Below are 12,607 nucleotides of genomic sequence, written 5' to 3'. Positions count from 1 at the left end.
CATAGACATGTTTTGTTTCATTAAGCAAGCTACATTACTATCTTGCGTCACACAATTAGTAGTTTCACCAATTCCCAAAAGCTCTGTAGCAAGGTCTCCCTCAACTGTCCCATTGCTTTTAGCAGTTATAATATTGGACACTTGGCAAAATAAGTCTTAAAACTGACTTATTATTTGCCTTGTATTTGACACTGCACCTTGCTTGCTCCTTTTCTTTACGCACCTACTTGGAGAACATGCCAGTCCAAGTCCCATTCCTGCAATTTGTGCTGCTAACACAGGTTGGCTGTTTGTTCACTAAAAAGTGACTGCTTTGACATATCTTCCAGAAATAATCACAACCATATTGCCTAAAGCATATCACCTTGTAGATTAGCAAAACAGATAAGGAATGAAGTTATCCTCACCCACTGCACAAGTGGACAGTTACTCAGCTACAAGATGTGACCATCACCCTAGACTCAGGTCGGTAAGGCTGACTGGCTCATGTTCCAAGCAACACTGGTCCTCACCTTTGTGGGCCTTTAAGTTCCTGGTCCCAAGGGCTCCAGTGGAGCCAGTTTCAGACTCGACATCTTCCACAGACGGTCTTTCAGAGATGTCCGATCGTGTTATTTCATCCAGCTCCTGACTGGACCTCTGTCCTGAGAAGGATGCTTCCAGCAACTGGGATGCCTCAGCTGCCTTCTGCATCTGCTCGTAAGTGCCAGAAACCAGAGTCCCCGTGCACTGTTGCCTCCATAGATGTAGCATCACCAAGAGAAAGTGCCATTTCATCCTGAGCAATTGGCACGTGAAGCTTCAGGTGCATATGGAATTTTTTCGATTCTGGCCCTGAACTCCCAAATAATTGCCGCCATGCCCTGCTTAACAGAATATGTTCTAGCCAAGGGCTGAGAAGCAACTCATGAATACAGAATTTGTAAAGCCCTCTTATAGATATGCAAGATCGGCGGCAAGGAACTTAGAGTTGACAACAAGGTTAACTACTCCATCCTTACCATCTTCCTCCCCGCCCTGTCCCGCCCCGTCCCCCGATATTTCTAAGTATTGTTTGAAGCAAAGGATGGTAAGCAGAGAGACACTTAGCCATGTTAGCTTCAAGTCAAGTAATTGGCCGAGTAAATTAGCACCCTACAGACTAACCAGAGACAACATATACGTGCACGCACAGAATTAGATAAAGTGAGCTTCAGCCCATGAAAGCCTTGTGCTCTGTGTGCGTGTATTTACACACACGCACACAGTTTGGTTTGTTTATAAGGTGCAAATCTACCCTGCCTACTACAAAGGACCATGTTAATCATGTGAGCTTCTCCAACAGTGGACACAAAACAGCCAAAAGAATGAGTTATATTTTGCCACCAGAGATGGACCTTCTTGCTACTAAGGAAGGTCTCAGGTATCAAAGGACATGCACATGCTGCTGGGTGAGATGTTGCTGGGACAGCTGCTCTCTGAAAGCACCACTGTCTTCTTCTCCATCACCTCAACTTTGGACAGAGACCTTGAAGGTGAATCTAGACGCAAGAAAGAAAGGCACAAAGTCAGCAGTAGGAGGGACAGGACCTGCCTCTGAGGCACAAACTTTGCCCATTACAGAGAAAACTATGGCACTGGGTCCATCAAAGCCTTTCCACCCAGCAGTGCATAAAAATGGGGAACCTTCTAGATCTCCTTCAAACATGGAGCAAGTCATGTAGCATCCCAGACACTGGTCACAGTGCACACTGGTCTCCTACCCAGTCCTGTGCAACACCTGGAACTGAAGCTAGGGAATGCTACCAAGCCAAGATGGAAAGCATTTGGTTCTACTCAGCACATGACAGTACTTAGTGCACAGTGCTGACATGAGGAACACCACAGTTCAGCATCAGCCTTACTTTAGAGATGAGGCAAGACAAACTGATTTCCCCAGAGTCATGCAGGAAGCCAGTAGCAGAGCAAGAATTGGCAGAAGCGGAGGCCCTGGGTGCCAAGTGTACTTTCCTAGTCACAGCATGATGCCAACAACAGAACAGCAGCATCACCCGGTGCCAATAATCCCCTTCTCACACCACAGGCTCCAGGCACCACTCTTATTATCTACATGACGAGCACATTTGCAGGGACTGCTGCATTTGACAGCTACAGAAGCTAACCACATGCTATAGGACTAAGCTTGGTGAAATTAAGAGCCGCTTTATTCTCTCACTACAGATACCAGCAACATGTCTAAGAGTCGCATACTAATCAGACCTTACCCAGCTTGCAGTCCACTTTGGGCCTGGACTGAATGGTGGTGACAGTGGTCAGAACAGTGCCATCAGGCATGATGGTACAGTCCATCTCAATCTTCTTGGTGGAAGTGATGCTGGTGCAGAGCGATGCAGTATGCTGGGTACTCAAGGACGCAGGGGACTGTTGGTAGAAAAACTGTGGTGTCTGGGCCCCCAGTATCCTGCAAGTCAATGGGCAGGTCACTGTTTTTGGAAGGTGCTACCGGCAGTTAGAGGCAAGAGCTGCAGTCACTGGAGGTGTTACCGCTGGAGCAGGACATGTGGACAATGTGCGTCCAGGCAGAGGCTGAGCATCCACTAAGTGCGTCAAAACAGAATCACATACTCACCTGTCGCCCGTGGCGCCTCGGCTGTTTGCAAGGGACCGCTGCAGGCCCCGCACACCCGTCTGAGTCCCTGGAGCGATCCTTGCAGACACGACAGCTTCTGGGGGCCCTTCGGCCCCAAGCCCCAATTCTTTCTGGCTGCAGGTCCTTGCTGACACGCCGGCTCCAAGGACGGGGGCACGAGGAGCAGCCTGCGAGAAAGGGCAGACCCGTGTTAGACAGTTTCACGTGAGTGAAAGCGCACGCACCGTTTACTGTATTGCAGCGAATAAGATGACTCTCACGGACCCGGTGCAGCACACTTCCATTAAGAGTTCTCATATCACAACTCAAAATGGCCAGTTTTCCACACACAAACCACCACATGCCCTCAAAACAGGTTTCCAAATCCCCACTCCATTTCCCTCACACAACATAACCACATTTCATTACGCTTACCCAACCACCACACTATTTTTTTTAGGCCCCACAACACACCAATCACACAAAGAAGTCGCAAATAACCCTAAAATATCCACCCCATTTTCTTTATACAAAATCACCATATTTCCAAACACATTTTCACAAACAGTTCCCAAATCATGAGTGACACAGTCACAATATTTTTTTTAAAAAGTCCTTTATCACCACAGAGAATAATCCGTTTTCAAACAAACAAAGGAACAAACCCCCTAATCCCACACATTTCCACAGTAAAGTTCCCAATCCCCACAGAAGTCTCCCGCTGTCACATTTCCACAAACGTTTCCATAGAAACGCCCCCAAATCACCACACAAAATGGCGGGTTTCCCCCGAGCCCACGCACGTGCCCGCCCCGCCCCACGCCCCGCCCCGCCCCGGTGCAGACGAAGCCCCCAACACTGCCCCCCGCCCCCGTTACCCTGGACGCGGGGCCCCACAGCCCGCCCCGCCCCGCCGTGGCCCGAGGCCGGGCTGGGCCGGGCGCCTCGTGGGGGCGGGGCGGGAGCGGCGACACGGCCCAGGCGCGGGGAGAGCGGTGGCGGGAGCGGCCGAGCAGCGGCACCGCGCACAAACCCGGCCGCAGCGCTGCTTCCTCCACGAGGCAAGCGCCGCCCGGGCAGCCACGAGGGTCGCCCAGCCTCGGCCTGCTCCTCCCCGGGCCCCGCTCCCGCCCGCGCGTCTCGCTCACACGTGGCCGTTACCAGCGCCGCGCCGGGCGCTCCCGCCGTGGGGAACGCGTTCTCCCGCACGTGGTCGCCACAACAGCCGGTCGCAGCTCTCGCGGACCGCCCGGTGTCCGGGCCAGCAGCGGGACGTGGGCTCCGGGCACCGCGGACCCGTGAGGCGCACGCGGACAGCTGAGCGGGGCCGCTGAGGAGCGGAGTCAGATCAATCGCCGCACAGAATCCCGCACACCCCCCCCCCAGTCCCCGCAGCCAATCAGAATGCGACCAAGGTCAGGCTGCTGGTCCCACCTCCAGCGGCACAGGCCAATCAGCGAAGAAGGGCGGAGTGGCACTGACCCCGCCCAAGCAGCCACTCCACCCAATCGCCTCACTCCTCACGCTGGCCAATGGGAACACGAGCCTCCAATCCCGGCCTTGCTGCGCTCCCCGGCCCTAAATCGATGTCCGTGAATCGAGTGTCCGCCGTGGGCAGTGCCCGAGTTACGCCCCGCACGAGGGGGCCATTGTTCTTCTCTCGCTGCCTTCATCTCCCCCCTGCCTGAGCAACCGGTGCGCGGCCCGAGCCGGGTTTTTTTTCTCTCTCTTCCCTCATCTCTTGGCTGCAAAGCCCAGGTTCAAAAGCAAGGGAACAGCACAGGACAGGATTTTATTTTTTCTGGCTTGAAATCCCGGCTGCTCCGAGAGAATACATGAATATCTGTATCATCATCCCCATCTATAGAGACAGAGATAGTAACAGGATCACTGTGTTAATAATGGTATGTATTATACACACACCATCTGTATATCGGTATGAAACACATCATTATTTGATACATCTCTGTACGGGTTCAGGTTTTTCGAAGTAAGTACGCAATAAATAACACCGTTCCCAAACTCTCCCATAGAATTGCATTGATGTCTTGTGGTGCTTCCTGAACAACAAGAGGTTTTTCATATCCATTTCTCTTTAAAACAGAAAAGTGGTGCTTTGCCAAGTGCTCTCTAGGGAGGTTTCAGCGTCAGCCTAGCAGCAAACAGTCCTTCCTGGGGGCCCACGTGCACGCCCTTAGACCACCTCTCAGTCTATCTAGGAGACAGGGAGGCTACGCAGGCGGGAGTAGGAGAGAAAAGGGCACTGGGACAGACAGCTTCAGGCTTCAACACCAACCTCAGAAGAGAGCCTGACAGGCCCCGCAGGGCTGGGAACCCAATCTCCCGCACGAACCGCCGTGGCCGTCAGGACAGCCTGCCGCAGCGCTCCGGGACCGCCCGGGTGTCCAAGCCAGCTGCGGGACGTGAGCTCTGAGCACAGCTGACCAGGGGAGACAGACGAACAGCCAAAGAGGACCGCTAAGGATCGGAGTCGGACCAATCAGAACACAGAAGAGTGCAAACCACCCACCATTCCCCGGCAGCCAATTAAAATGCGAACAAGGATGGCGTTCGCCTGGGCCCGCCTCCGCCAGCAGAGACCAATCAGAGCGAAGAAGGGCGGAGCGGCCCTAGTCCCGCCCAAGTGACAACTCCACCCAATCGCCTCAGGCCTCAATATGGCCAATAGAAACGCGAGACTCCGATCCCGGGCCTGCCGCGCTGTTCGGGCTGGGATCAATGTCCCGGGAATCGTGTGTCCGCCCCGAGCAGCGCGAACCCGCCTGGCCCCGGCCGCGGGCACTGCTCCGGGAACGCCCCGACCGAGCGAGGCCTTTTTTCTTCTCTCCCTGCCTTCATCTCCCGCCTGCCTGAGCTACAGGTGCGCGGCCGGAGCCGCTTTTCGTGCTCTCGCTGCCCTCCTCTCGCGGCTGCAAAGCCCACAGGGAAGCAGAGGGAAGTAGCGCAGGGGAAGATTTTCTTTTCTTTGGCTTGAAAACCCAGCTGCAGCGCGCAGGTTGGAGCGCAGGGAGGGCGGCACGGAGCCGGCTTTGTTCCGGGCCCTCATCTCCGGGCTCCAAGCGCCGCTCCAGCCCCAGGAGGGCAGCGCGGAGCCGCCTTTATTTCCTCTGCCTTGAAGCCGGGCTGCAGGGCCGCGGGTGAGCCACAGCACGGCAGCACGGAGCTGGCTTGTTCCCCACGCTGCGATGCCCGGCGTGGCCACAGGAGGGCAGCACTCAGCAGGGATTTCCCCTCGGTGCCTTGATCTGGCGGCTGCTGCGCCCAGCTCGGAGCGCGGGAGGCCCCGCCGAGAAGTGTATTTCTGACGCGCGCTATGGGTGCACAATGTCCCTGTTATAGATGTCTGAGCTGCACTTATCATAGTTTGCGTCCAGACCTACAATCTCGATTTCCCCTTCTGTAGACAGTAGTGGGTTCACTGCTAATTATGGCACCTATCCCACGCACACCCTTATTACACACATCGCTGTACAAATTCAGTTTCCCGAAGAAAGCACACAACGATTAACACTCACTTCAATCCCCTCGGCTCAATATTTTACTTAATTTACAGCGACGTTCCCCAACTCTCCACTGGACTTGAAGTGATCCTTTGCACTTCTTCCTGAACAACGGGTTTTTCTTTTCTCCTTCCAAAAAGGGAAACTCCGTGCAAATCTTGCTGGCAACGACACGACTCGGAACGGAGCCCGCCAGGCAGCACCGGTCCGGAAGCGGGGCGCGCGGCTTGGGGCAAAGGGGCGCACCCCACTTCCCCACGGCACACGCCCGCGCCCGGCCAGCTGAATGGCTCCGCTAGGGACAGGACTCGGACCAATCGCCACCCCTCTCACTAATCCATTACAGCCAATCAGACTGCGGAGAAGGCGGGCGAGTCTTGGACCCGCCTCCTGCGGCGGCGGCGGCTAATCAGAGTGAACAAAGACAAGGCCCGCCTAGGCCTGACCCCGCCCACACAGCCCTGTCAGCCAATCGCCGCACTCCTGAAAGGGAGCTTCCGCGCTCCGCCGGGCCGGGATCCCTGTCCCGGGATCGTGTGTTCGCCCCGAGCGGCGCGAACCCGGGTTTGTTCCCGGCCCTCATCTCTGGGCTCCAAGCCCGGCTCCGGCCCCAGGCGGGCAGCGCGGAGCGGCCGTTATTTCCGCTGCCTGAAATCCGATCTACAGGGCCCCGCGCGCACGGGTGCTCGGAGCTGGTCACTTATCTGCAGCACCTCCACGCTGCAAAGCCCGGTTGTCACCACAGGAGCGCGGCACTGAGCTCGGTTTTATTTTCTCTGGCTTTCTCCAGAGGGAAAGATAGTAACAGGATCACTGTATTAATTATGGTGTGTGTTATACATACACACCCTTATTGGATACATCTCTGCACAGGTTCAAGTTTTTCAGAATAAGTACACAATTAATAACACCATCACTTCAACCCCATTCTCACTGTTATACTTGTCTCTAGTGGGTTATGGAATAGAGAAGATCCCACACAGCGTACTGATTCGTTTTGATGCACTGGCTGGGGGAGTATTTAGTTGATTGCACGATTTCACAATGATTATGGACTTAATTCATACAACACAATTTTATTTTAAAATTCTTTGCTACACATATAACACTGCTTAGCTTTAAGAAATACCACAAACATTAAGAACACAATAACTACATATATCAGAAACAATGCTTCAAATGCACTTCCTTCCCAAACAATGTTATAAGAATTAGTATTACAAAAACAACTACAATTACAACTCAAAGTTCAATTTGAATCAATACTATTATTTGCATAATATACTTACAATCCTAGAATTCCGAGAAGCCAAACACCTAAATACGGTTTCATTCCTCAGTAGTACAATTTAACTGTTTGGCCTCAGCAGTACGGTTCAATGGGCTGGCCTCAATACTGATAGGACTAAGTCCCCTTCCTTCAGTCCCTTTTGGGTGCTCCGCAGCTTCAGCGTGAACTAAGAGATTCGTGTTCATGGAGAGGGTGGTTCAGGTGATCAGTCTGATCCGGCCTACACTTGTGATTCTTCCTTCTTTGTTCTGCAAGTGAGGTTACCTCCAAATTGGGACAGTAGGTTACAGTTTTTATTGAGTGAGTTGCCGTCTTGGGCCCCGCCTACCCAAACTTGTCACTACTCCCAAATTTGGGCTCGGATCTTACTTAACAGATTCTTTTGCTTGGTAATCAGTTTCTTTTGCTTGACCATTTTAATTACTTTGGGGAATTTCCAGATCACCGAATTGACTTTTATTTCCAATCTTGTCAAAGGCCCTAGGGTTTGATCTCTCGGAATGTGGGATGTTTGCTTAAGGGTCATTTTTATGTTAACTTTGTTAAAGGCCTCTAAAGATAAAATTCAAGAGTTAAGACTTTGAGCAAAGTCAGGACCTTCCGCACATAGACCAAAACAATGGCCTAGATGAGAAGATGAATCTTGTCTTCTTCCTAAACTGGCTAATGGGCAACTATTACAAACATTCAAACTATTACATTCAATATGACAATACTATTTTACACCAAAAATCCCAAACTCTCCCCTGGAATTGAACTGATGTCCTGTGGTGCTTCCTGAACAACAAGTTTTTCATTCCTTTTTCTCTTTAAAAAATTAAAATTTGGCATTTTGCAAGGTGGTCTCTAGACAGGTTGGAGTATCAGCCCGGAACCAAACAGTCCTTCTTAGGGGTCCATATGCACCACCTCCCAGCATATCGAGGAGACAGAGTGGCTTTGCGAGTGGGAGGACAAAAAAGGAGCACAGGGACAAACAGCTTTAAGCTGAGAAAAATAAAGAGCGTGGGAGCGAGGAAAGCTCTTCCCCACCTGCCTTGCAACTCTCCACTTGCAGCCGGGAAATAGTGGTGGAGCCATGCTGCAAGCTGTGATGGGACAAGGGGTTTCATGGGAGGCCTCCAGGAGAAGTGGGAGTCAGAGGCTGACAGAAACATGAGGGTCACAGGCCCTGTGGTGTTGGGCACAGGAAAATGAGGCCTGTTTCTCAGCAGCCCACACAGGGACCTGTTGCAGATGTGACAGCTGTCAGGGGCCCCTCTACCCCAGGCCTTTAGGTGCTATTGTCACGCTGAACCTCCTCACCCATAAGCTGGTTCCAAGGACAAGTGCACAAGGACTAGCCTGTGAGAAAGGGCAGATCCACACCAGACACTTTCACACGAGGAAAAACGCTCACGCTGTTAACCATCAATCCGTTAACCATGGATGAGGGTAAAATGACCCTGCTGCCAGCCTGAGCCATTTTCAAGGCATCTAGGCTAAGATGGAGAAGTGCTGCAAACAGAAGGTTCAAAGCCTTTTTCTGAATGACTGCAGCATGAACCTTTGCAGATGTGACAGCTAAGTTGGTCACCAAGTAAAGGAAACCATCAAATAATTAAACAAAGCACCAGGCCTAAAAGGAGCTAAGGAAAGTCTATACATTAAATAATCGACATATGCAACAGCATAGCTTTATCCTTAAGTAGTAGTAGTGGTAGCAACTGATGTAACCCAAATGTGTATCTATAAATATTGGCATAGGCTGAAGGGAAATTTGGAAAACTCAACAAATTCAAGAAAACTTGCTGCCAATCTGTGCCCCCCCTCCTCCTCCATCCTGAGTCTCCCCAGCCAATGTAAGTGAGCATCTATGTTGTGTGGTTCTGGAAAGACAGACAGACTTTGGAATAAAGGTTTGTTCTCCTGTTTCAAGGTGCAAACGACGAAAAGGTGGGGCTATAGACTTACTTCTGCCTCTCTTATCAGCAGCCTACCCACAAGGTTACCTGTAATGTAGTTAACAGGAGGCAGGGGTGGCAAGAGGGAGGGCGTTGCAGGGTGATTCCTCCCATAGGCTGTAGATACAGTCAGTGGCTGACAGGCCACATGGACTCTTGCAACCTACACACCTAGCAGAAGCCTGACTTATGCATGACATGTATAAGTCATGGGTCCGGGGAGGGAGGCAGCAGCAGCACCCTGGCCCTCCCCTGGCCAATCGCCAAGCCAGGGGAGCACATGGTCCGGACATCCCAGAAGTACTTCCTGTCTATTTCCAGGTTCGCCGTCAAGCAAGTGGAGGGCCACCCCGTCCTCCTGTGGGAAGCTCCATGCACCCCAGCATCGCAGTGTTCACAAGCTGTGCTGGTACCTTGAGGTATATAGACACAGCTTTAAAAGTTTTTCCTAAGTCCAAATCAGCATCAAATCTTCAGATCTGGCCAAATTGAATCAGGGACAGTGATCCGAATCAACAAATCGAGTCACTGTCCCTGATTTGGGCCGAATCTGAATCGGATCAGGCTCACTTTGCACACCCCTAATGAGCAGTGCTCCTCCATCTCAGAGTTGTATTTTTCCCCAGGGACAGAGGCCCCAGCTACATGGCATCTCCCAAGTCCACAGGAAAACTGGTTCACTCCCATTCCCAAGCTTTCACTGAGATACATCTGCATGACACCTATCAGAATTCTAATATTATAACCTACGTCTGTCTGTCCATAACACTTTATTCACACCCCGACTGGCTGACAGAAAGAGAGCGCTCCAAGCATGGGGGAGCACCATCATGATTCCGAAGCCGCGCAGAGGACTGGACAGAGGGTGGGGGACCCGAGGCCCCCACCTGGCTCCCTGCCTGGTGAAACAATGGCAGCATGGGGTGATAGGTGGCGGCACTGCATCCGAGCCCCCTCTCCCTTCTGCCATTCTTGACAGGCAAGTGGCTAGTACTGATTATATAAACCCACGTATAAATATTACGTGTAAATAAAGGGCAGCTGTACAACAGGAGGGTGCTACTAGCCACAGGCAACTGGTAGGAGAGGCAGAGAGGGGCCCATTCCCGACCTGGGATTGGGACCTGACTCAGCACCACTCAGGACAAGGCAGTTTTCTTGCTGTGCATGCCAGCAGCATGATGGGGGGGAGGGGGCACTAAGCCACAGCACACAAGTATAGGAGTAGATATGAGCAGACAAGGTTCCTTGAATGAATTTGATATCTTTTATTAGATCAACCCAAATAGTTGGAGAATAGATATTAAGCAAGCTTTCGGGTTCAAAAACCCTTCGTCAGGCTAAGGAGGTTTCTGCAGTTGGTGTGTGCTCTTCCTGGATGGAATGGAAAGTAAAGAAGCCAGGGGCTGGGCTGGGGAGTCAGTTGCCAGGCAGATTATAATGTGTCAAAAATGCAATGTCTATGTTTAGTCCATGATCTCTAGTATCCAAGAGGTTGATGAAATGGAGCTCACAGGCTTGTCTCTGGGAAGTGTGTAAGTTTCCCTTGAGGATCAGGACTGAGAGTAGATATGAAGCTTTTGGCCTGCCCCATGGCCCGCCAACAAATTGTGCCCGTCCCAGACTCAGGAGGTACCAGTCACCCCTGCTACCAGCAGTCAGAGGCAAGAGCTGCAGGGGTTACCGCTGGAGCAGGACACAGGAATGATGTGCCTCCAGGTAGAAGCCTAGGCAGCTGTTCTGTCCCCTGAAACCGTCCCCCACTGGCTAAGCCAGCATTCGGGGAAGAGCATGGACGCCGCCTGCCGTTTCATCCGGGGCTCGAATCCGCAGGCACCGGGGCGCGGCCCCCCGTGCACGAAAACGACAGCGACATTAAGCAATCACGGGCAAAGACCCAGTGCGCATGCGCGGTAGTTAAGGCTCCCAGTTGCACGACGAAAATATCGATGAGCTGCCACGGAAACGCATGCGTACTTGGGAAGAGGTGGACTCGCATTTCCCGCCAATGGGCATAGCAAATACGCATGCGCTGAGCGGTAAGCGAGCTGATCACCTGAACACCGAATTTATCAATACGTGTGGAACTTGTGCCTGCGCACAAGACGCAGTAAAAAAATATCGATCACCGATATTCAAGATTAGCGCATGCGTCCTAAGAATCAACCGACGCTGCCAAAGGCATGGATCAGTTTCCACGGTTAAAGAGGAAGTGACGACATATCGACTGCCGAAACTTTCAGTGCACGTGTCAATGCGCATGTGCACTGAAAATGAACACTACTGTTCCCTGTAGGTCCAATACTCGCGTAGAGATGGTTGCCCGCCCCCGCCGCCACGTCTCTCCCAGCCTACAGCCACAGGTGCCGCCGCTTTAAAAAAAGCGCTGGGGGAGGCTCAGTACGCGTGTGCTATACAGGGCAGGCTCCCAGTCGCGTGACGAACGCATCACTGAGAGGCCCTGACCACACTTGTGTATTTGGGAACAGGCAGCACATCGTTTCCGAAATCCGCAAGTACGCATGAGATGCTGATCCCACTCACGTGACAAAACATCAAGAGAAACCACGATGCCGCACGCGCACTTCGGAAGAGGGGGTGCATAGGGTTTGCCCAATCAAAGGATAATGGATGTACGCATGCGTTTGCCTCAGAGCCTGTTCAGCTGACCACCGAATCAATCGATATTGTCCCTCTGCGCATGCACATTAACCAGACAAACTATATCGAGCAGCCATATAATTGATTCGCGCATGTGTCCTGCGGACTAGTGGACGCTGCCACAGCGGCGAGCATGCACCCTGGTTACGGCGACAGTGACCACACGACGAATACCGAGAGTACGCATACGCATTAGGAAAAAGCACTGGATGGCTCTCTGCTGCCAACTCTCGGGGAAGGATAGACTGTCCCCCACCTTCTCCCAGTGCCCAGCCACAGCAAGTCAGGGCTCAGCGCTGCTGTGCGAGAGAGCGGTCGCAGCGTAAAAGCATGACTGAAAGAGAACCAGTGTGCATGGGCATACAGTGCAGGCTCCCACTTGCGCCATGAAAACAGCTATGAACGACTACGAACACGCATGCGCACTTGGGAGGGGGTGGTGCATCGGCTTTGCCCTTCAATGGGCAAAGCAAGTACGCACGCGCGGACGCTGAGCTGTTGATCAGCTATCATTGCGCCTGCTCCTGGGCAGAGCTGCACGGGGGAGCTCCGGGCAATCACAGGTGTCCTGCACCCGCACACG

This window comes from Alligator mississippiensis, chromosome 7 (genome assembly GCF_030867095.1).
Source record: "Alligator mississippiensis isolate rAllMis1 chromosome 7, rAllMis1, whole genome shotgun sequence".
Lineage (NCBI taxonomy): Eukaryota > Metazoa > Chordata > Crocodylia > Alligatoridae > Alligator > Alligator mississippiensis.
Note: the sequence above shows the minus strand (reverse complement) of the source record.